This window comes from Protopterus annectens, chromosome 17.part0, assembly GCF_019279795.1.
Source record: "Protopterus annectens isolate FY-2018-M chromosome 17.part0, PAN1.0, whole genome shotgun sequence".
Lineage (NCBI taxonomy): Eukaryota > Metazoa > Chordata > Ceratodontiformes > Protopteridae > Protopterus > Protopterus annectens.
In genome coordinates, this window is record NC_056751.1 from 822,654,834 (window position 1) to 822,682,703 (window position 27,870).

Below are 27,870 nucleotides of genomic sequence, written 5' to 3' on the forward strand. Positions count from 1 at the left end.
ATATTCTGAGATACATTTGAAATCTTTTTTTCCAACCTCTTAATAATGTACTAAACAAAAGTCATGACTGAAGAAGGAAATTCAGTCTTAGTTTCTTTCAAGGGAGAAATACATTGTTTTCAAGGCCTAATGTTCAAAGCTGACAAAAAAGTATTACCCAAAAGACCGAGAAGACAAAGGTCTATGAGGATACCTAATTTGTACCTGAGAATACTGCCTTCTTCCATATTTTATTAGATAATTAAACTCACTGTAATTCTATGAATCAATTTATATAAAGATTTTGGCAACTACTTCCAGTCCATTATACATACTTGTTTTACAATATAGTTTCATATCAAAGGTTGTGTTATTAGCACTGAAGAAAGCAAAAGCCATAATATGCAACATCACCAAATGCAAGTCATGTCATGATAAAGCAAACCAATTCTGACTTCTTGCAGTTTTAAATATTTACAGCATTACTGTTCTTTGACTGGAAGTGTGAAAACATTTCAGCCAATTGGAATCTTTCAGTATAACAATGACGTTTGCTGCTGCAATGTGTTATACTAAACACAGTTAAGTCAGCATGCCATGATGATTGAAATGTACTTCAAAAATTAGCCTAGACAGCACCCTGCCTTGTCCTCCTCTGGTATTGACACTAATGGGGGAAAAACATGGCACTGAAAAAAATGTCAGTTCAAGCCAAGCTTTCAGTGTCTAGCCTGTTTGTTACGAGTCTCAATAAAAATGAGTTTGTTAAGATATGTTATCTAAAGAGAATTCTCTTCTTATAGGTCATTTCCCTGAATCTACTGTTTTTAAACAGCAACTGCACAAAAACAGCAGGTTCAGCCCTACAGGAACCATGGATGCTCCAATTATGAATCCCTGATGTTTTGGACAGAGCTGCTATAATGATGGAACAGGAAAATAGGTATTTTGTCACAAGATATTAAGCTGGAAGCACTCAGTGATGTCTGCATCACATCACAAGTACCAAATGGTTTCAGCAAGCTGCATCTTTTCATTTATATGAAGGGCATAAGTTTATATTGGGATTATTTCTGCATAATACAGCCCTTTATCTGGATACTGGGCCTCCAGAGCTACAAGCTAGCTGACATAGTCAGAAGGCAGAAAAATACTTATATGTGTGTATCAGACTGCTACACTAGAGAATTATCCATTTTCCTGAGTTGCAGTAAGGTCAGAGTTGCATATCTAAAGTTGCAGGTATGCAGTACCACACATAAGGGAAGGTTCACTTTCTTATACATGAGTAATTATGCTTACTCACTTACAAAATATGATTGCATTCTTTGTATGGCGTAGTGTATGCACAATAGTCAGGAAACTTTATTAGAAGTAAATCACACACATCAACAAGGCCACAGAAACTCTGCAAACTTAATAGATACCTAGGAATATGGATAGACCATACGCTAAGCTTTAATCTCAGCCACCAAATCAGCAAAGCTAAAGTGAAGAAATCTCTTATTTTGGGCCAGAAAAATGATGTACTTCTTTCAAAAGGCTGAATTTCTATAGGTAAAGGGGTCCTACTGCCATAAATAGAAGATTGGCTTTCCTTAATTGACTCTATCTCAAAAAGAAAACAATTAGTACCTCAAGCTACCACCCATACCTCTCAACCTAGAAACATCAACAAACTAGACAAAGGCTCGTGAAAAGTAGGAGGTACAACTGGCAAAAAATCATGATACTGTTTAACATAAAATTTGCATACATAATCATGTAAACCCACCCACTCTGATGGAATTGTCAGATACCAACATGAAGATTGACATCACTAAATAAAATAATGGCAGACATTTGAATTTCATACTTCGTATTCCTCAGAAAATACATAAAAATGTAAAACCTGTTATTCTAGCAACTAGTTTACAGGAGCAATATTTAAAATCTTTCCCTAATTTTGGGCCTGTGCATACCATTATTTTTAGCTATGTCCAGATTTCTTGCTCTGAGAGATTGAGAGGTACACTAGTCTTGAACATATCAGGTAGAAACTTTGTAAGATTCTGTATATTATGCCTGCTCACTGTACAACACAAAACTGCTCATCAAACCTTTGATATTAGTTACTCCTACATTTCATCTGACCTATTTTGAAAGTATGCTCCCTAAACCTCTTCATCAACTATATGGAACTGTTGCCATCTACTTCTCGTGTCTGACCTCACACTAATACAGCAGTTAAGTAAATCACTACATATGAAAAAAACTACAAAAGGAAAGCTGCTCCCCTCAAAAAAAAAAAGACCACTTCATCTTTTATGAAAGTCTTGCCCCAAGATAAAGGTAGACAAACGGACAGAAATTATGGAACGAATGAAGCAAAAGAGTATCCCACCTAAAAAGTGCATTAGTAGTGAGAGATGTTTTAAATTTGTCACTCTGTTCTAGACTACGATACAATGACAACATCAGACAACCATCACAGAGTCAGCAGCACAACAGCCGTGAAACTCAAGTTCCATCGTACATTGATAGTTAATACTTTCAGGCATGATGTCTCCTAAAATAAAGATTTGTATTTTACAGAGTGCAAACTCTCACGTTGTTATAAAATATCCCAAACAAAACAGTCTGAGAAAACAATTAGGTCTATATCAGAATAGTCAGACACACTACTTTGTAAAACAGTCCCAGTGCCATACAACTGAATATCCAAGTAAAAGAATTTATTTAGCGCTTTCGTCTTTCCTGTCCACAGACTTCTTCAGAGTGAATTAAAAACTTTGGTGTCATCATATAAATACACAACTCAAAGTCTTAATTAGTTAACACACAGTAGTCCCCACCCTTGCTACAAAGCTTTAAAACTAGGTTAACTGTTAACCTGCTGGCTATACAAAACACAGTAACCTTACATACAAATAAACAGTTACATGACCATTATATTAAACTATATCGATATATTGATGATCTCATTTTTATTTGCAGGGGAGGTTTAGATCTAGTAGATTAATTTATAAATGATATACATAATAATAATGTAGGGGTAAAATTTGATGGTTTACAAAGGGGAAGTAAGGTACATTATTTGGAATGAGTGTTACAAGGAGAAGATGATTCTCGTATTATTACCTATTTATATAGGAAATTTCCAGATGCTAGCGGCATTTTATATGGTGATAGTTACCATTCCCCACATGCTATTAAATCCATACCTTATACAGAATTTATGAGAGTTAAAAGACTATGTAATAACTTAGATGGCAGGAAAAGAGAATTATATGATAGTTTTAATAGGTTTCAGGAGAGGGGATATTCTGAGGTAGAATTACATGATAGTTTAAATAGAGTATTATATAATAAAAAAATTGTGTATAATTATAGAAGTAATATAAATAGAAATAAGTATGAGAACCTGGAAGACATTTATTTTACTACTACTTATTCAGTATTATCTTAAGATATTTTAGAAGCAGTTAAAACACAGTTGGAAAATAGGACAGAAGTTGATTGTTTAGAACATAAAAGGTTGTGTTTCTCCTTTAAAAGAGGTAGGAATATAAAAGATTTTATAGTTCATAGTAGATTTCATATGCCTAATAGTACTGTAGTGAAAACAATTGATATAACAGGTACAGTAGCATGTGGAAGGTGTAGTATTTGTAAATATATTAGTGGGAATTTTACTAAAATTAATGGTATTGATTTTCAAACTAATGGATATTTCAATTGTAAAACTGAAAAAGTTATATATGGACTTAAATGCCCCTGTAACAAATTTTATATTGGAGAAACTAAAAGACAATTCTCATGTAGAATAAAGACACATATTAGGGACATTAAAAATATAATATGTATAGCTATAGGACTAGTCTGTTCTTGAACTGTTTGTAAGTTTCTTGGAGGCCATTTTTTGCTTGGGCTAAAGGCAAGTTTCTCTGTTGATCAGTGGCAGTGAAAAACATTGAGCAGCCTGCCTGCTCCTGTGGGAGTGGTTACTGACTTGAAACTGTAGTTTTATTGGCCATTTTGGGTCAATTCCAAACTCCTTCATCTTCCTCTCTTAAAACCCTCTTTTGCGCAGTTTTGCGCGTTTTTGTGTATAGCGCAACAGCGGGCAGCGCCGCCTAATTGGGTTTAAACTATTCCTGGCTCCACAAAGTCTGCTCTTCACTTTGTCCCTTAGAACTGCTCTATCTCTCAATTTAAACACCATATTCTCATGCTAAGGCCCTTCACTGGTCCAATTAAGTAATCCTACAAGTTAGCACTATTAAACCATAAGCACTACTTACTCTTATACTCTCTATGATTACCCTGTCCTCTATTGGTCCGTCTTAAATTCAGTTTCCCTATATTACTCTAGCATGTCCAAAGGTCAGCCAATGGTTTCCTCTCCAGTCCAGCTGGTGAATCTGGGAATTTTGAGGCAATGCTACAACTGTCTCATGTATACGGACAACCCTCTCCTCCTCCAAACAGGTTCAAATATATGTGAGAGATGCAACTATTTAGCCAAACTGGAGGCTGAGCTCTCTCATCTCAAAACTGGTGTAACCAGTCAGGAGGAGAAGGTAACCTCACACAACACAATTCCAGTATCACATAGTCCCACCACATCAGCGAACCAAACACATAAATACACAAAAACATACTCGGAGGCTCTAAATAAAAATCTACCTAAGCAACAGAGACCTCCAAAGCAGACATCCAAGAAAATGCTACCTCAAAACAAAACACGCACAACACATAGCCCACAAAATCAGTGTGCCAAGCAGCCACAGCCCTTAAGGCTGAATAACACACCTGATACTCTTGTAATAGGTGACTCTGTTGTCAGACACACTGACGTCCCGCTCACCAGGCTGAATAAAGAGAAGGTCACGGTGAGCTGCCTGTCAGGTGCTATGATCCGTCACATAACACAAGCACTCAGGTCACTCCAAAGCAAATACAAATATGACTCAGTCATTGTACATGCTGGTGTGAATGACCTGAGACGTACCTCCCTGGACTACATGAAAAGAGACCTAGAGGAGTTCTCTGATCATGTAGCCCAGGCTGGTATGACCCTGACCTTGAGCAGCATCTTACCCTCACCTAGAATGATGCCACAGTACAAAGACAAAATGATCGATTTTAACAATTGGCTAAAATTTTGGTGTCATTCAAAGGGGATCCAGTGTCTGTCAGCCTGGGATGACATGCTCGACAAGCCACGTTGCTTCACTAGGGACGGCTTGCACCTGTCACCACTGGGCTTTTGGATATTGGCAAAGGCTCTTGCCACCCAATAGTGCTTTTTTTAGGCAAGGCTCAAAAGTCAAATCCACCCCCACAGACAGCACAAGGAACAAGAAACTAAGGGTAATGCTGCTTAACGCCAGAAGTCTTAACCTCAAGATGCACGCACTCGAAGCTCTCCTCAGTATGGAGAACATCGATATCTGTGCAGTGATGGAAACCTGGTTCAAGGCTCCAGAGAGCACCCCAGCACTACCAGGCTATACCTCATATCATGCTTTTCGGCCCCAAAACCTGGACCGAACCACAAAAGGAGGGGGAGTTTCCATATTTATCAAGGATATCCACACCTCCAGGTTAGTGGCATTGCACAAAGTATCGGAGACCATCCATGTGCAACTAACAGTGGGCAAGACTGCTTTTCAGTTTATAGCATCCTACAGACCACCCTCTTAAAGTCAGGAATCCCACTCGGCTTTCCTGAAAACATTGGAAAACATGAAGATCTCTCTGAACACCATTATATTGAGCAACTTCAACTACCCAAACATTGACTGGGAGCACTACTCAAGCCCCAGCACCTTAGCCCAAAGGTTCCTGGAAATTATAAACTCAAATGCTATGGAACAACTAGTCACCACTCCCACAAGAGGGGACAACATACTAGACCTGATCATTACCAACATGGGTCTCTATTTTCCACACCAGAAGTATATCCCTCATTGGTAAGATCAGACCATAAATTAATTTCACTGGATGTCCACATCCCGACCCCACCCCCAGCCCAGAAAACCACAGTGAAAAACATCTCAAAAGCGAACTTCTCACTTCTCAAAACCAAAGTGGAATCCTTCAAGGCCCCAGGGCCAGTGGAAACTACGGCCCAAACTGCAGAATCCTATATAAACGCATTCTACGGACATCTCCAGGAATGCATGGATCATGCTATCCCAAACAAAACCAAGACCCAATCATCCAAAGGCAGGTGTCCAGTCTGGTGGACCCCTGCCATAAATAAACTGTACAACAGAAGGAGGAAGCTACTACATGATAGAGCAAAATCCCTAATAGGGAAGGCAACTCTGATCAGTACTAGCAAAAAATTACGATCCCTCATAAAATCCTCCAAGGCCAGCTTCGAGAGAAAAATTGCACAGGACACCAAAGACAATCATAAGGCTTTTTTCAGTTATGTTAGAAACCTGGGATGCAACTCCCAGACTTGTTCTGAGCTGATTCTAAATGACAAAAAATACACTAAACCCACAGACATCACCAATATCCTGGCAGACAGGTTCAGTGCAAACTTCTCCACCCCCTCCACCCCCAAAAGAGCAGGTATCTATCCCGGCAGAGGGCTGCCTCCCAAACATCTCTGATGCTCAGGTTAAGGCTGCCCTCTCCAAAGCAAAAAACACTGCTTCCATGGGACCAGACGGCGTCCCAGGTTGCGTCCTACATGAACTCAAAGAAGAACTAAACCCAAACATAAAACTACTGTTCAATCTCAGCCTTACTACAGGATATGTACCCAAAAGAGTGGCGTACAGCAACAGTGGTCCCTCTCCACAAAGGTGGTGCCTCAACGGATCCTTGAAACTATCATCCCATAAGCTAGACTAGCTTGGTCTGCAAAGCTATGGAAAGGATCATCATGGACCTCATAAATAAAGATATTGGGGACCTAAAGACACTGGATCCTACCAAGTTCGGCTTTGTTAAGGGCAGATCCTGCCTCTTAAACCTGGTTGATTTCTTTGAAACAGTCACCAAGGCCATTGATGAGGGGAAGGTGGTCCACACAGCCTACCTGGACCTAGCAAAAGCCTTCGATACAATACCCACTCGGGCATTATAGATAAGCTCACCAGGTTAAATATAAACCCCAATGTCACTAGATGGGTTGCAAACTGGCTCAAGGACAGAACCCACATGGTTAGAATTGCTGGAGCCATGTCAGACTTCTAACCAGTTACAAGTGGCATCCCACAAGGCTCAGTCCTGGGACCACTCTTGTTCGGTATATATTTCTTGGAGGTACAGGCCAACACGGAAGGACTGTGGCTGACCAAGTTCACAGATGACTGCAAACTGGGCACCATAATCAACTCTCCAGCTGACACAAGCATCCTATAAAAGGGCCTCATAGAAACAGACAACTGGTGCCAGAGCCATGGCCTCAAGCTAAACGCCAAAAAGAGCATAGTCATCCCCTTCGGCAAAAACAAAGTGCCCACAAATTACCACATAGATGGTAATCCATTAAGTACAGAAGAAGTAATTAGGGACCTGGGGACCCAAGTTGATAGCAATCTCTCATTTGACAACCACGTGGCCAAAGTGGTTAGGAAAACATTTTATATAGCCCACCTAATCATGAAGGGATTCACATCTAGGTCAGGGGAGGTCATCGTGCCTCTTTACTCATCCCTCATCAGACCCATAATTGAGTGCAATGACCCTTTTGGGATGTACCTTACCAGACACCTGCAGCAACTGGAAAGACCCCAAAAGTACCTCACCAAGAGGATCAAAGGGCTCAAACAGATGCCATATGCTGCCCGGTTAAAGAAACTCCAGCTCTACTCAGTGGCATACCACCTGCTCAGAGGCGATCTGTGCCTGACGTATAAAGCCATGTCCAACCCAGAATTAATGGACATGCTGCACCTCAGAAAATCCAAATCCCATCGAGCTACGCACTCGAGAGACTTGAACCTCAGCACTGAAATAAATAAGACATGCTGGAGGGACAGATTCATAACCCAGAGGCTCCCTTCACTCTGGAATAAAATCCCAGTCCAGGTTAGGCAGAGTCCCTCATTGACTCTCTTCAAGAGGAATCTTGATGAGTGGATGGGAGATCGTAAATTTACTCTGGGTATCACTTCTGTGTCACTGTTAGACAGAGGCACAGTATATTAACCTCGAAAAAGGGCATAGCAAAATTCATTTAAAATGGGTGGCGAAAGCCAAACACACTCTGGCCAGGCTTGTGAATGCCCTAAGGCAGATAGCCTAGTATGAACCTATGAAACTATACATAAATAGAAATGCTAGTCACATGCATCACAGATGGAAACACTAGTCATCAGCATCGTAGATGGAAACATTAGTCACCAGCATTATACATAGATGGAAAGACTAGTAACCAACAACATAGATGGAAACACAACACACCAGCATCATACATAGATGGAATCACTAGTCACCTGCATTCTAGATGGAAACACTAGTCACCAGCATCATACATAGATTGAAACACTAGTCACCAGCATCACAGATGTAAATACTAGTCACCAGCATCATAGATGGAAACACTAGTTGCCAGCAACATACATAGATAGAAAGACTAGTCACAACCATCATACATAGATGGAAAGACTAGTCTCCAGCATCATACATAAACGGAAAAACAAGTCACCAGCATCATAGATGGAAACATAAGCCACAAGCATCATAGATGGAAAAAACTAGTCACCAGCATGAAAAATACAAACAAAAGCCACCAACATCAATCATAGATGGAAACATAAGTCACCAGTATCATAGATGGAAACACAAGCTACTAACATCATAGATGCAAACACTAGTCACCAGCATCATACATGGAAAAACTAGTCAACGGTATAATAGATGGAAACACTAGTCACCAGCATCATACATAGATGGAAACACTAATCAGCAGCATCATAGATTGAAACACTAGTCACCAGCATCATACACAGATGGAAACACTAGTCACCAGCATCATATACAAATAGAAACACTAGTCACCAGCATCATAGATGAAAACACTAGTCACAGCATCATACATAGATGGAAACACTAGTCACCAGGATTACATATAGATGGAAACACTAGTCACCAGCATCATATATAGATGGAAACACAAGTCACCAGCAACACAGATGGAAATACAAGCCACCAGCATCATAAATGGAAACACTAGTGACCAGCATCACACATAGATGGAAACACTAGTCACCAGCATCATACATAGATGGAAAAACTAGTCACCAGCATCATAGATGGAAACACTAGTCAACAGCATCATACATAGATGGAAACACTAGTCATCAGCATCATACATAGATGGAAACACTAGTCACCAGCATTATAGATGGAAACACTAGTGACCAGCATCCTACATAGATGGAAACACTAGTCATCAGCATCATGCATAGATGGAAATGCTAGTCGCCAGAATCACAAATGGAAACACTAGTCACCAGCATCATACATAGATGGAAACACTAGTCACCAGCATCATAGATGGAAACACTAGTCACCAGCATCATACACAGATGGAAACACTAGTCACCAGCATCATGGATGGAAACACTAGTCACCAGCATCAAACATAGATGTAAACACTAGTTACCAGCATCATACATAGATGGAATCACTAGTCACCTGCATCATAGATGGAAACATTAGTCACCAGCATCATACATAGATGGAAACACTAGTCACCAGCCTCATGGATGGAAACCATAGTCACCAGCATTATACATAGATGGAAACAATAGTCACCAGCATCATACATAGATAGAAATACTAGTCACCAGCATGATACATAGATGGAAAAACTAGTCACCAGCATCATACATAGATGAAAAAACTAGTCACCTGCATCATACATAGATGGAAACACTAGTCACCAACATCATACATAGATGGAAACACTAGTCACCAGCATTATACATAGATGGAAACACTAGTCACCATCATCAAATATGGAAGCACTAGTCACCAGCATCATAGAAGGAAACACTAGTCACCAGCGTCATAAATTGAAACACTAGTTTCCAGCATCATACATAGATGGAAACACTAGTCATTGGTGTCATACATAGGTGGAAACACTAGTCACCAACATCATAGATGTAAACACTAGTCACCAGCATCAAACATAGATGGAAACACTAGTTACCAGCATCATACATAGATGGAAACACTAGTCAACAACATCATACATAGATGGAAACACTAGTCACCTGCATCATACATACACGGAAAAACTAGTCACCAATATCATACATAGATGGAAACACTAGTCACCAGCATCACAGATGGAAACACTAGTCACCAGTGTCATAGATTGAAACACTAGTTAACAGCATCATACATAGATGGAAACACTAGTCATCAGTGTCATATATACATGCAAACACTAGTGACCAGCATCATAGATGTAAACACTACTCCCCAACATCAGACAGAGGGAAACATTAGATACCAGCACCACACATAGATAGAAACACTAGTCAACAGCATCATACATATATAGAAACACACTAGTGTCATAGAATGAAACACTAGATACCAGCATCATACATAGATGGAAAAACTAGTCACCAGCATCATAAACTGAACACTAGTCACCAGCATTATACATAGAAGGAAACACTAGTCACCATCATTATACATAGATGGAAACACTAGCCACCAGCATCATAAACTGAACACTAGTCACCAGCATTATACATAGATGGAAAAACTAGTCACCAGCATCATACACCGATGGAAACAATAGTCACCAGCATCATATACAGATAGAAACACTAGTCACCAGCAACATAGATGGAAACACAAGCCACCAGCATCATAGATGGAAACACTAGTCACCAGCATCATACATAGATGGAAACACTAGTCACCAGCATCATACATAGATGGAAAAACAAGACAACAGCATCATAGATGGAAACACTAGTCAACAGCATCATACATAGATGGAAACACTAGTCATCAGCATCATACATAGATGGAAACACTAGTCACCAGCATTATAGATGGAAACACTAGTGACCAGCATCCTACATAGATGGAAAAACTAGACACCAGCATCATAGATGGAAACACTAGTCATCAGCATCTTACATAGATGAAAATGCTAGTCGCCAGAATCACAAATGGAAACACTAGTCACCAGCATCATACATAGATGGAAACACTAGTCACCAGCATCATAAATTGAAACACTAGTCACCAGCATCATACACAGATGGAAACACTAGTAACCAGCATCATGGATGGAAACACTAGTCACCAGCATAGTACATAGATGGAAACACTAGTCACCAGCCTCATTGATGGAAACTGTAGTCACCAGCATTATACATAGATGGAAACAATAGTCACCAGCATCATACATAGATAGAAATACTAGTCACCAGCATGATACATAGATGGAAAAACTAGTCACCTGCATCATACATAGATGGACACACTATTCACCAGCATTATACATAGATGGAAACACTAGTCACCATCATCAAATATGGAAGCACTAGTCACCAGCATCATAGAAGTAAACACTAGTCACCAGCGTCATAAATTGAAACACTAGTTTCCAGCATCATACATAGATGGAAACACTAGTCATTGGTGTCATACATAGGTGGAAACACTAGGCACCAACATCATAGATGTAAACACTAGTCACCAGCATTATACATAGATGGAAACACTAGTAACCAGCATCATACATAGATGGAAACACTAGTCACCAACATCATACATAGATGGAAACACTAGTCACCTGCATCATACATACAAAAACTAGTCACCAATATCATACATAGATGGAAACACTAGTCACCAGCATCACAGATGGAAACAATAGTCACCAGTGTCATAGACTGAAACACTAGTTAACAGCATCATGCATAGATGGAAACACTACTCATCAATGTCATATATACATGCAAACACTAGTGACAAGCATCATAGATGTAAATACTACTCCCCAACATCATACATAGAGGAAAACATTAGATACCAGCATCACACAGATAGAAACACTAGTCAAAAGCATCATACATATATGGAAATACTAGTCACCAGTGTCATAGAATGAAACACTAGATACCAGCATCATACACAGATGGAAAAACTTGTCACCAGCATCATAAATTGAACACTAGTCACCAGCATTATACATAGATGGAAACACTAGTCACCAGCATCATACATAGATGGAAACACTAGTCACCAGCATCTTTTACAGATGGAAACACTAGTCACCAGCATCATAGATGAAAACACTAGTCACAGCATCATACATAGATGGAAACACTAGTCACCAGGATTATATATAGATGGAAACACTAGTCAACAGCATCATATATAGATGGAAACACTAGTCACCAGCATGATACATAGATGGAAAAACTAGTCAACAGCATCATACATAGATGAAAAAACTAGTCACCTGCATCATACATAGTTGGAAACACTAGTCACCAACATCATACAAAGATGGAAACTCTAGTAATCAGCATTATACATAGATGGAAACACTAGTCACCATCATCAAATATGGAAGCACTAGTCACCAGCATCATAGAAGGAAACACTAGTCACCAGCGTCATAAATTGAAACACTAGTTTCCAGCATCATACATAGATGGAAACACTAGTCATTGGTGTCATACATAGGTGGAAACACTAGTCACCAACATCATAGATGTAAACACTAGTCACCAGCATTATACATAGATGGAAACACTAGTCACCAGTGTCATAGAATGAAACACTAGATACCAGCATCATACATAGATGGAAAAACTAGTCACCAGCATCATAAATTGAACACTAGTCACCAGCATTATACATAGATGGAAACACTAGTCACCAGCATCATACATAGATGGAAACACTAGTCACCAGCATCATATACAGATGGAACCACTAGTCACCAGCATCACAGATGAAAATACTAGTCACAGCATCATACATAGATGGAAACACTAGTCACAAGCATCATAGATGGAAAAACAAGTCACCAGCATCGTACATAGATGGAAACACTAGTCACCAGCCTCATGGATGGAAACCGTAGTCACCAGCATTATACATAGATAGAAATACTAGTCACCAGCATGATACATAGATGGAAAAACTAGTCACCAGCATCATACATAGATGAAAAAACTAGTCACCTGCATCATACATAGTTGTAAACACTAGTCACCAACATCATACATAGATGGAAACACTAGTCACCATCATCAAATATGGAAGCACTAGTCACCAGCATCATAGAAGGAAACACTAGTCACCAGTGTCATAAATTGAAACACTAGTTTCGAGCATCATACATAGATGGAAACACTAGTCATTGGTGTCATACATAGGTGGAAACACTAGTCACCAACATCATAGATGGAAACACTAGTCACCAGCATCATACATAGATGGAAACACTAGTCACCAGCATCATACATAGATGGAAACACTAGTCACCAGCATCACAGATGGAAACACTAGTCACCAGTGTCATAGATTGAAACACTAGTTAACAGCATCATACACAGATGGAAACATTAGTCATCAGTTTCATATATACATGCAAACACTAGTGACCAGCATCATATATGTAAACACTTCTCCCCAACATCAGACAGAGGGAAACAGATACCAGCATCACACATAGATAGAAACACTAGTCAACAGCATCATACATAGATGGAAACACTAGTCACCAGTGTCATAGATTGAAACACTAGATACCAGCATCATACATAGATGGAAACACTAGTCACCAGCATCATAAACTGAACACTAGTCACCAGCATTATACATAGATGGAAACACTAGTCACCAGCATCATACATAGATGGAAACACTAGTCACCAGCATTATATACAGATGGAAACACTAGTCACCAGCATCATAGATGAAAACACTAGTCACAGCATCATACATAGATGGAAACACTAGTCACCAGGATTATATATAGATGGAAACACTAGTCAACAGCATCATATATAGATGGAAACACAAGTCACCAGCAACATAGTTGGAAATACAAGCCACCAGCATCATAAATGGAAACACTAGTGACCAGCATTATACATAGTTGGAAACGCTAGTCACCAGAATCACAAATGGAAACACTAGTCACCAGTATCATACATAGATGGAAACACTAGTCAACAGCATCGTAGATTAAAACACTAGTCACCAGCATCATACATAGATGGAAGCACTAGTCACCAGCATAATGGATTGAAACACTAGTCACCAGCATCATACATAGATGGAAACACTAGTTACCAGCATCATACATAGATAGAAAAACTAGTCAACAGCATCATACATAGATGGAAACACTAGTCACCAGTGTCAGAGATGGAAATACTACATACCAGCATCATACATAGATGGAAAAACTAGTCACCAGCATCATAAATTGAACACTAGTCACCAGCATTATACATAGATGGAAACACTAGTCACCAGCTTCATATACAGATGGAAACACTAGTCAAAGACTGAAACACTAGTCACCAGCATCATAGATGGAAACACTATTTCCCAGCATTATAGATTGAAACACTAGTTACCTGCATCATACATAGATTGAAACACTAGTCAACAGCATCATAGATAGATGGAAACACCAGTCACCAGTGTCATAGATTGAAACACTAGATACCAGCATCATATATAGATGGAAACACTAGTCACCAGCATCACAGATGGAAATACAAGTCACCAGCATTATACATAGATGGAAACACTAGTCATCAGCATCATACATAGATGGAAACACTAGTCACCAGCATCATATATAGAAACACTATTCACCAGTATCATAGATGGAATAAACTAGTCACCATCATACATAGATTGGAACACTAGTCACCAGCATCATACATAGATAGAAACACTAGTCACCAGCATCATAGATGGAAACAGTAGTCAGCAGCATCATAGATGGAAACATTAGTCACCAGCATCATATATGGATGGAAACAATAGTCACCAGCATCATAGATAAAAAAAAAACTAGCCACAGCATCATACATAGATGGAAACACTACTCATTAGCCTCATAGATGGAAACACTAGTCACTAGCATCCTAAATAGATGGAAAAACTAGTCACCTGCATCATAGATGGAAACACTAGTCACCAGCATCATGGATGGAAACACTAGTCACCAGCATCATACATAGATGGAAACACTAGTTACCAGCATCAAACATAGATGGAAACACTAGTCACCTGCATCATACATAGATGGAAACACTAGTCACCAGCATCATAGATGGAAACACTAGTCACCAGCATCATACACAGATGGAAACACTAGTCACCAACATCATACATAGATGGAAACACTAGTCACCTGCATCATACACTGATGGAAACAATAGTCACCAACATCATACATAGAAGGAAACACTAGTCACCAGCATTATACATAGATGGAAAAACTAGTCACCATCAAAGGTAGAAACACTAGTCACCAGCATCATAGATAGAAACACTAGTCACCAGTGTCATAGATTGAAACACTAGATTCCAGCATAATACATAGATAGAAACACTAGTCATCAGTTTCATACATAGATGGAAAAACTAGTCACCATCATCATAGATGTAAACACTAGTCACCAGCATCATACATAGATGGAAACACTAGTTGCCACCATCATACATAGATGAAAGCACTAGTCACCAACATCATACATAGATGGAAACACTAGTCACCTGTATCATACTTAGATGGAAACACTAGTCACCAGCATTGTACATAGATGAAAAAACTAGTTACCAGTATCAAAGACTGAAACACTAGTCACCAGCACCATAGATGGAAACACTATTTCCCAGCATCATAGATTGAAACACTAGTTAACAGCATCATACACAGACGGAAACATTAGTCATCAGTTTCATACATAGATAGAAACACTAGTGACCAGAATCATAGATGTAAACACTACACACCAACACCATACATAGAGGGAAACACAAGTTACCAGCATCATACATAGATGGAAACACTAGTCACCAGCATCATACATAGATGGAAACACTAGTCACCAGTGTCATAGATTGAAACACTAGATACCAGCATCATACATAGATGGAAACACTAGTCACCAGCATCATAGATGGAAACACTAGTCACCAGCATCATACATAGATGGAAACACTAGTCACCAGCATCATACATAGATGGAAACACTAGTCACCAGCATCATAGATAGAAACACTAGTCACCAGTATCATAGATGGAATAAACTAGTCACCAACATCATACATAGATTGGAACACTAGTCACCAGCATAATACATAGATGGAAACACTACTCACCAGCATCATACATAGATAGAAACCCTAGTCAACAGCATCATACATAGATAGAAACACTAGTCACCAGAATCACAGATGGAAACACTAGTCAAAAGCATCATAGATGGAACCATTAGTCACCAGCATCATACATACATGGAAACACTAGTCACCAGCATCATAGATGGAAACACTAGTCACCAGCATCATAGATGGAAACACAATGCCCTGCTTTCTCTTAAGTTATAATGTTAATGATATTATTTAGAGAAAATCCAAAAGTAATCCCTCCCCTTCAAAGGACATGTAATAAAGAGACTATAATAGGGCCAGATTCCAAAATAGTTGGTGTCAGTGCATGTCTTCCCTGATTCTGACAATGTAAGTCTTATTTGTAAACAGGATTACAATGGAAGCCAGATTACAAAACACCTGATTTCTTAAGTGGTAACTTGCATGAGAGAAAGTTTTTTTGAAATCAGGTGTTATGTTTCCACATATACATCACGTGGTATACACAAGTCACCAACATCATACATAGACTATAACACTAGTCACCAGCATCATAGATGGAAACATTAGTCACCAGCATCATAGATGGAAACACTAGTCACCAGCATCATACATAGATGGAAACCCTAGTCACCAGCATCATGCATAGATGGAAACACTAGTCACCACCATCATAAATGTAAACACTAGACACCAGCATGATACATAGATGGAAAGACTACTCACCACCATCATATATGGAAACACTACTCACCAGCATCATAGATGGAAATACTAGTCACCAGCCTTATAGATGGAAACTCTAGTCACCAGCATCATACATAGATGGAAAAACTAGTCACCATCATCAAAGGTAGAAACACAAGTCACCAGTATCATAGATGGAAACAAAAGTCACTAGCATCATACATAGATGGAAACAGTAGTCACCAGCATCATAGATGGAAACACTAGTCACTGGCCTCTTACATAGATGGAAACACTAGTCACTTGCATCATAAATGGAAACACTAGTCACCATCATCATAGATGGAAACACTATTCACCAGTATCATAGATGGAATAAACTAGTCACCAACATCATACATAGATGGAAACACTAGACACCAGCATCATACATAGATGGAAACACTAACAGGAGAAGGACTTCTGAACACCACCATGGCGACAATGCAGTTCAAGCTTCTGGTATTCCAATAAGACAATAAGAAGAGTTCAGCTGCTGGAGAATTTCCTGGTACAAAATTAGAGTCTCCTAGGATAATGTGCTGCTTGTCCATTATTATTTCCATAGATACATTTCAATTAGATATTCCTGCAAAAAGTCTAATATCCGTCATGAATTCATTAAGATCCAAGGAAAGAGCAGGAATAAAACTCAAGCCATGTCCTAATACCGATATCTGTTCTGCACTCAAAGGGAAATATGATAAATTGACAACTAAGCCCACATTAGGCACTTTCATGCTGTCACCTTTTTGTGCTTGCATTCTTGACTCTGTTCGTGGATTTTTTTGAAAAGAATGTTTCACAAAAACCGTCAGAGGCCAATTAGCAGTAGTAAATATGGTTCCTTCTTTTGGTCTGGTTCCCATGCCAAGGTTAGCAGTAGATTCACATAACTGAGGATCAAGCCCCATGGTCATCCTGCTGGTCCCAGCTTCACTAGTATCATTGGAAGTTGTGCTGTCAATGGGGACATTATTTGAACCAACTGTAGCATGCAGGCTGCTAGCAAGAGTAAAATTCTGCATTTCAGGAGTACGGTTCTGTGTTTCAGTTTGACCCTGTCCTTCAATGCATTTATTGGTAGAATTCCTATATGTATGTATTTCTCTACGAGATCTACTTCGGCCCCTATTGCCTCTTGACACCACTTCATTAGACTCTCTGGGCCATTCAAAAATGTGGTCATTATTAAAATCTTTGGGATTACGTGTCAGCTTCTTGGTTTTGATCAATTTGAGCTTATTATCGTAATTTTGCAGATTAGTTTGCAAAAGTTCTAATTTTTGCAATTCTGTCATTTTATTGGCTGTGAATTTTGTGAAATGGAGTACTATCTGACACTTTGGTTGACTGATATCTCCGTTTCTCTTCCTATAGGGAATTAGTATTTCAGTTATAATCATTGGTCAGTAGTCAATCAGGATGTTAGTAACGAAAAAATGATTGGTCATGTTTTCTTTTTAAACGTGAAGAAGTAATTAATTTTATGATCTGATGAAGGCTGAATAGCCGAAAGCGCTCATCTGATGTCATTTTATTCCTCTGTGTACTTTGAGTTAAAAATTTGTTCAGTTAACAAATATTTTACTTTATTGGATTGTCTTATTGGAATACCAGAGGCTTAAGAACTGCATTGTTGCTGTGGTGGTGTTCAGAAGTCCTTCTCCTGTTGCTGTTTTTTTTGTCTTCGAAACCTTCAGCCGAGTTTGGAGGTTTTTCCTTATAGATGGAAAAACTAGTCACCAGCATCATAGAAGGAAACCCTAGTCACCAGCATCATACATAGATGGAAACACTAGTCACCAACATCATAGATGTAAACACTAGTCACCAGCATCATACATAGACAGAAACAATAGTCAACAGCATCATACATAGATGGAAACACTAGTCACCAGCATCATATATAGATGGAAACACTAGTCACCAACATCATAGATGTAAACACTAGTCATTGACATCCTACATAGACAGAAACAATAGTCAACAGCATCATACATAGATGGAAACACTAGTCACCAGCATCATAGATGTAAACACTAGTCATTGACATCACACATAGACAGAAACAATAGTCAACAGCATCATACATAGATGGAAACACTAGTCACCAGCATCATACATATATGGAAACACAAGTCACCAGCATCATAGATGGGAACACTACTCACCAGCATCATACATAGATGAAAACACTAGTCACCAGCATCATACATAGATGGAAAAACTAGTCACCAGCATCATAGATGGAAACACTAGTCACCAGCATCATACATAGATGAAAACACTAGTCACCAGCATCATACATAGATGGAAAAACTAGTCACCAGCATTATAGATGGAAACTCTAATCACCAACATCATACATAGATGGAAACATTAGTCACCAGCATCATAGATGGAAACACTTGTCACCAGCATCATACATACGTAGATGGAAACCCTAGTCACCACCATCATACATAGATGGAAACTGTAGTCACCAGCGTCATACATAGATGGAAACACAAGCCACCAGCATCATACATAGAAGGAAACCCTAGTCACCAGCATCATACACAGATGGAAACACTAGTCACCAGCCTTATAGATGGAAACACTAGTCACCAGCATCATACATAGATGGAAACACTAGTCACCAGCATCATAGATGGGAAGACTACTCACCAGTATCACACATAGATGAAAACACTAGTCACCAGCATCATACATAGATGGAAAAACTAGTCACCAGCATTATAGATGGAAACGCAAGCCACCAGCATCATACATAGAAGGAAACATTAGTCACCAGCATCATACATAGATGGAAACCGTAGTCACCAGCATCATAGATGTAAACACTAGCTACCAGCATCATACACAGATGGAAACATTAGTCACCTGCATCATACATAGATGGAAAAACTAGTCACCTGCATCATAGATGGAAACACTACTCACCAGCATCATAAATGGAAACACTAGTCACCAGCATCATAGATGGAAACACTAGTCACCAGCATCATACATAGATGGAAAAACTAGTCACCAGCATCATAGATGGAAACACAAGCCACCAGCATCATACACAGAAAGAAACACTAGTCACCAGCATCATACATAGATGGAAACACTAGTCACCAGCATCATAGATGGAAACACTAGTCACCAGCATCATAGATGGAAACACTAGTCACCGGCCTCTTACATAGATGGAAACACTAGTCACTTGCATCATAGATGGAAACACTAGTCACCAGCATCATAGATGGAAACACTAGTCACCAGCATCATACATAGATGGAAACACTAGTCACCAACATCATACATAGATGGAAACACTAGTCACCAGCATCATACATAGATGGAAACACTAGTCACCAGCATCATAGATGGAAACACTAGTCACCAGCATCATACATAGATGGAAGCACTAGTCACCAACATCATACATAGATGGAAACACTAGTCACCAGCATCATACAAAGACAAAAACACTAGTCACCAGCATCATAGATGGAAACACAAGCCACCAGCATCATACATAGATGGAAACACTAGTTACCAACATCATACATAAATGGAAACACTAGTCACCAGCATAATAGATGGAAACACTAGTCACCAGCATCATAGATGGAAACACTAGTCACCAGCATAATATATGGAAACACTAGTCACCAGCATCATAGATGGAAACACTAGTCACCAGCATCATAGATGGAAACACTAGTCACCAGCATCATACATAGATGGAAACACTAGTCACCAGTGTCATAGATTGAAACACTAGTTAACAGCATCATACATAGATGGAAACACTAGTCATCAGTTTCATACATAGATAGAAACACTAGTGACCAGCATCATAGATGTAAAGACTACTCACCAACATCATACATAAGGGAAACACTAGTTACCAGCATCATACATAGATAGAAACACTAGTCAACAGCATCATGCATAGAAGGAAACACTACTCACCGGTGTCAGAGATTGAAACACTAGATACCAGCATCATACATAGATGGAAACACTAGTCACCAGCATCATACATAGATGGAAACCACTCTACAACTCTAAAACGACAACAAATCATGAAAAAGAACGTGAGCCAGATGAACGATCCACCAGAATGCTAAAATAATAAGAAATCCACTTCACAACACGTAAATACGATCAACCACTGAAAAATTTATTTTAAGCAACAGAACAATCCTGCTTTTCATCAGCGACACTTCGCCAACTTCATCAGAAGTTAGAATTTAAAATAATGTCCACTTCCTAGAGTGATTTAAATACAAAAATATGACGTCAACACTGAAACTTTGTATACCATGAACATTTAAAATCAGTTTATAAATTAACTTTAAACATTGCCCCTATTATACTTTCACTAAAATATCTTAAAAATTATAAAAATAATAATATTTTAATTAAAACAAAAAGTTAACTAACCAGCATTTGTCTCAAAAAACATTTTAAACAAGCATTTTAAACATTGTAAATGGCTGACACAGTGCAAATATATGCTCATCCAACCATAATGATACCAAAAACTCTGAAGAAATACTCGAAAAAATATTCTAAAAAATATATATATATATATATATATATATATATATATATATATATATATATATATATATATATTTAACCTCCTAACTCGTAGACCATCAACAAGCACTAACTAAAGGCTACCTTAAGAAATAAAAATCAATCCAAGCTGACCAACTCACTTAAGTACATAACTGATCGATGCCATCAAAATTAACTAAAAAATTATAATAATAAATAATACATCATAATTATAAATTATTATAAAAGATTACGATTCACACTGCCTGGTAACGTCTACCTTTTCAAACTCCTCATTTCAGCACGCTAGCAATGGACAACATACTGTTTAAACCTGGAAAATGGTAGGCATCCAATTGTAGCTGCCATACCAATTCCTTAAGTTCAAGCAACAAAGATTCAGCCCCCCCCCCCACCATTGTTTGAAACCAACTGGTCGAAGACTGTAAGGTTAAATTCATGCTCTAGATATTGATTAATGTGTTTGGCCAGAGTATTGTCCAATTTTCCCCTCCTGATGGCATACAAATGTTCATGAAGGTGCTACTGCAATCTTCAGTCCATTTTCTCTATATAAAAAAATGGACATGGAAACACTAGTCACCAGCATCATACATATATGGAAACACTAGTCACAAGCATCATAGATGAAAACACTAGTCACAGCATCATACATAGATGGAAACACTACTCACCAGCCTCATAGATGGAAACACTAGTCACCAGCATCTTAAATTGATGGAAACACAAGTCACCAGCATCATAGATGGAAACACAAGCCACCAGCATCATAGATGCAAACACTAGTCACCAGCATCATACATAGATGGAAACACTAGTCACAGCATCATAGATGGAAACACTAGTCACCAGCATCATACATAGATGGAAACACTAGTCACCAGCATCATAGATTGAAACACTAGTCCCAGCATCATACACAGATGGAAACACTAGTCACCTGCATCATACATACATGGAAACACAAGTCACCAGCATCATTGATGGAAACACTAGTCACCAGCATCATACATAGATGGAAACACTAGTCACCAACATCATAGATGGAAACACTAGTCACCAGCATCATACATAGATGGAAACGCAAATCAGCAGAATGACAGATGGAAACACTAGTCACCTGCATCATAGATGGAAACACTAGTCACCAGCATCATGGATGGAAACACTAGTCACCAGCATCAAACATAGATGGAAACACTAGTCACCAGCATCATAGATGGAAACACTAGTCACCAGCATCATACATAGATGGAAATGCTAGTCAGCAGAATCATAGATGAAAACACTAGTTACCTGCATCATATATGGAAACACTAGTCACCAGCATCATGAATGGAAACACTAGTCACCAGCATCAAACATTGATGGAAACAATAGTCACCAGCATTATACATAGATGGAAACACTAGTCACCAGCATCATACATAGATGGAAACACTAGTCACCAGCATCATACACAGATGGAAACACTAGTCAACAACATCATAGATGGAGACACTAGTCACCAGCATCATACAAAGAAGGAAAAGCTAGTCACCAGAATCACAGATGGAAACACTAGTCACCAGCAGAAAAAACTAAGCAACGCAAACTGAGAAGGGATTTTCAAGATTTTCAGAATGGCCATGTGTTTGTATGGCCGAGATCACAGGTGAATCGACAGACAGTACAGGCACCACCTCGCAATCAATCAGCTGATGTCGGCATCAGCGAGGTGATGAATGTGGTACCTAGCTCCACATCGTCATCAGTTAATATCCATCCTTTTAACCAGGCTGATGTATCATCGACCAGGATTAACAGCCTGGATCCTATTGAATTGCCCCATACTGATACACCTCCTCCGAATCAGGAAGCGTTGTTTGGGCATCGCGATCCAGGAGCCATACCCAAGACTAATGCTGCTTCAGTAACTGCTGCCCCCCTTTTTTTACCGTATCAAAAGAAGTATACGCAGCAACAAAGGGGGCGCTCCAACAGCAGAGGACCGAGAAAACGCAAGTACTCAGAAGAAAGGAACACATCGAACAGAAAGATGAGGTACTGACTTCTTTGGTATTCAATCATTCTAGTGTTTGCTTGGGTGCTCATACACTCAGTCTCCTTGATAGAGGGCTGAATTTCATCCCAGTGGCCACATCTTCTTTGATAGAGTCCCTTATTGATTTAAGACTTTTTTGTCGAAACCTATCTTTTAAATTATAATTTTGTGACAATGGTAATTCTACCATAATGGCTGACTCTCCTATATCATTCAGGAACAAGAGCACCTTTGTTCCACCGATGCCTCCTATGGTGGAATGCTTCCTGGACTTATGTGAGAAGGACATGTATGAACTTTATTCAAGAGTTGACCGAAAGAAAGGGAGATTCTATAACCTTACCAATCATGAAAATCAAGCACTTGTTGATCTAAAGACAAATAGTATGTTAGTAGTGAAACCTGCAGACAAAGGGGGGGGGAGTTGTCATCCTAGATACTGCAGAGTATGTGAAATGTATGACTGCTATGTTATCTGATGAATTGACCTATAAGAGTATATCAAGTAGTGAAGTGTCCAATATCATACAAACTGTTAAGGACACCCTCTATGACCTTCTACTTTGTAGACAGATCAGTATAGAATTACACGAATACTTTTCCAGAACACATCCTGTCATACCGGTATTGAAGGGGTTACCCAAAATACACAAAAAAGCCTGGCCTATACCCATGAGACCGATAGTGTCAGGTGAGGGTTGGATAACTTCCCGAGTTTCAGCCTTTTTAGAGAGTATTTTACGACCTGTTGTTGATAGTTGTCCCACTATCCTGAAAGATACATACCAACTGTTAGAAAGTATAAAAAGTTTACATCTAGATGTGGGTAATAAACAATATTTCCTTATAACTATGGATGTGGAGAAATTGTTTACTTCAATCCCTAATGATGTTGGGATACAATACATTAGAGAACTCTTACATAAGGTAACAACTTTCTCTAATGATAGGGTCATACTTGTCTGTCAACTACTTGATATCGTTTTGAATAACAATGTCTTTATGTTTGGTGATAGGTACTTTTTACAAACATGGGGGGTGGCCATGGGCACCCCCTGTGCCAATACCTACGCCAATTTGGTTGTCTTTGGTGGGAACAATTATTTTGTTCCAGCATGAGTCATCTAAATCCATAAAGTTCTATAAGCGGTTTGTGGATGACATACTTATTGTATGGGAAGGCACCATTGAAGACTATGACAGGTTCCTGGGATACTTGGAAACAACAACTGATTTTCTCAGGTTTACTAAAGAATACTCCCGTGAACAGGTCCATTTTTTAGATGTTACATTAAGGTTGACTAATGAAGGGAGCATCTTACCAACCCTGTATAGGAAATCGGTGTGGAAGAACGCAATTCTAGCTTTTGATAGTATGCATCCCAGGTATACGTTCCATGGAATAGTTAGAGGTCAGTTCACCAGAATATCTAGACTTTGCTATGATGAACTAGACTTACTAAAAGAGGCAGATACGATGGAACTTTTATTTAGGAACAGGGGCTATGAACCAGCAATGGTCAGTAAGATAAGATGTGAAGTGTTGGGGGATGTAGAACCGACTGGTCTACATGGTCCGGTTGTTTTGGAGGGGTTTAAATACAAGAAATCCTTTGAACCTAGGAATTATGGGTCTATGGTGAACTATACTGTCAAATACACGAGTGATATTGAAAGAATAAGACAAATAATAAGGAAGAATTGGAATGTGTTAGTCATACATAAACAGGTCAGAGATATTGTAGGTGTCAGACCCAGGTTTTGCTACAAGAACAGTGATAACCTTAAATTTCTGCTATGCAATGATCAACATGTGACAAATGTTAAGTATCCAAACAAATTGGTCCTTGGGGATATTGTGATTAAAGGCACGTACCCGTGCCATCAATGCAATAGGTGTAACAGCATCACTAAAACACAAACTTACCAACACCCTATTATGGGCATCACTTTTCAACCTACCTCTTATGCCAGTTGCAATACCAGAAATGTTGTATATCTGGCCACTTGCTCTGAATGTACAGCTTTTTATGTAGGGCTGACCAAGAGGAGATTGAGAGATCGTATTTATGATCATCTCTACAGTATCCGTAGGCAAGATGATACTAATGCCCTGGCTAGGCACGTCAAAGAATATGACACACATTCCTTTACCTTTAGGGTGCTGCAAGTTTTGGCAATGAGTATGAGAGGGGGAAGTAATGAGAATGCATTAGCTAGAGCTGAGCTCTGTTGGATTTTTAAGCTGGCAGCTCACTTACCCCCTGGGTTGAATAGTTCTATCTCGATTAAGCCAATACTGCTAGATAGAAAGTGATACCTAATATATGGAGGTATAGGTACTATTTATTATCTTTTCAGTTTTTGACATCTTTGTCTCATTTACTCTGATGGTTTAATATAAATCTGATTTATTGCTTGTGTGTATAATTCTGTTATATGTTTTGTAAATGAATACAGCTATTATGACAATGACTTTTAAGCATATGTTTTGTCATATGTATCATCGGCTATGTATACATTTCTGTACTTTTGTGTATATTTCACACGTGAAGATTTACATCATTTCTATGAATTTATTATGCATGTATATTTCTTTTTGGTTTTTAACATGTAATAGAATTTTTTAACCTCTATACAGTAAGTTTATATTTTTACCTTTTCCGTGGATATGTTTGATAGTTCTATTCTATCTTCACCTGTGGTTTATAAATATGGTGTTTGATGTAGTTTATAGTTGCATTGTTAGTTAATAAGGAGTATTTCTGACTTTTGATATTCAGTTTTACCTATTTTTTGTTTCCATATAGTCATCACATGACCTGAAGGCAGCAACATGTCCGCCAAATTTTGTGTCTATTAGTGACATTGCTCTTGTTTTGGATTTTATCTTGGTGTTGTTTGGGATTAACTTACTATAAGATCGTCCGTTTTGTCTAACCGCCCAGTTGGGCTTATCGCGTACAAGTTCGCTGGCTTAAGTGGACTATACTGAAACTTTTAGGATCTGTTACCAGGTATGGTTGTTTTCTTATGGGTTTGTTTTTAGAATGAGTCCATCAGTTGTTTCTCTACGTGTTTGAATATCTTTTGGTTCTATTGCTCCATACGGATGGAGCCTCATGCACTTTTTATTAACGGAAATATTTGTATCTGCCGTCTTTCACATATTAGACTATTTAAGGGTTGCTATACAGTTCCATGTCTACGGAATATATATTTTTGTTTACTAAGGTGAGTGTGCTGCACCTTGGCTATTCTTCTTTAAATGCTTTATGGTCTCTTTTTTGAGTAAGGATCAGCCTAAAATTAGCGCATTTATATTGAATTGTATGTTTTGGCAAAGACATTTTAACTTTCCCGTCTTGAGCTTGAATTTAAAATTTTCATTTAAATTGTTCCAATAGGGGATTATTTGAGATATGACTTATGTGTGCGATTGTTTGATATCGTCACTGATATGTCTGTTTTGATATCTGTGAATTATATCTATATTTTACATTTTTATTGATTTATCGGCCATGCTATTGAAGCTTGCAGCCTTGCTTACACCATTAGTAAAGTTACGGAAATGGAGCTTATATTTTACGTTTTACATTTTCTCGAGTATGAGACATGTGTTTATGCTGTACATATAGAAGTTCTATATTGTCATTTCTATATATAAATGTGTTTTAATTTATTTTGTTTTGTATTTCAAGCCATTAGGCTGATAATTTTAGCAGCATGTTTTAATTGATAAACAAAATGGTTAAGGTATATATCATTAAATCAATTATTTATTTATTGGTTAATGATCCCGACAAAAGGGATTGTATTTAAACCTGTACTACTTTTTGTGAATTTATCTGAAGCGTGGCTTTGCACTCTGTGAGCTTATTTATCATTTATTAAAGTGTTTCATATACTTTTATGGTGTCTCGTACTTGGAGTTTGATATATTGAAGAACCAGAATCGTGTTGGTTTCTCCTACTTTTGTTTCTACTAGTCACCAGCATCATAGATGGAAACATTAGTCACCAGCATCATACATAGATGGAAACACTAGTCACCAGCATCATAGATTGAAACACTAGTCCCAGCATCATACACAGATGGAAACACTAGTCACCTGCATCATACATACATGGAAACAGAAGTCACCAGCACCATTGATGGAAACACTAGTTACCAACATCATACGGAAACATTAGTC

General features: G+C 38.6%; 1 protein-coding gene across 1 annotated transcript in view; it reads right to left on the reverse strand.

Annotated features, from left to right (window-relative positions):
* IRAG1 (inositol 1,4,5-triphosphate receptor associated 1) overlaps positions 1 to 27,870 on the reverse strand; it is a 1,344,613-nt gene that overhangs the window by 1,087,246 nt on the left and 229,497 nt on the right. The window lies entirely within an intron of this gene.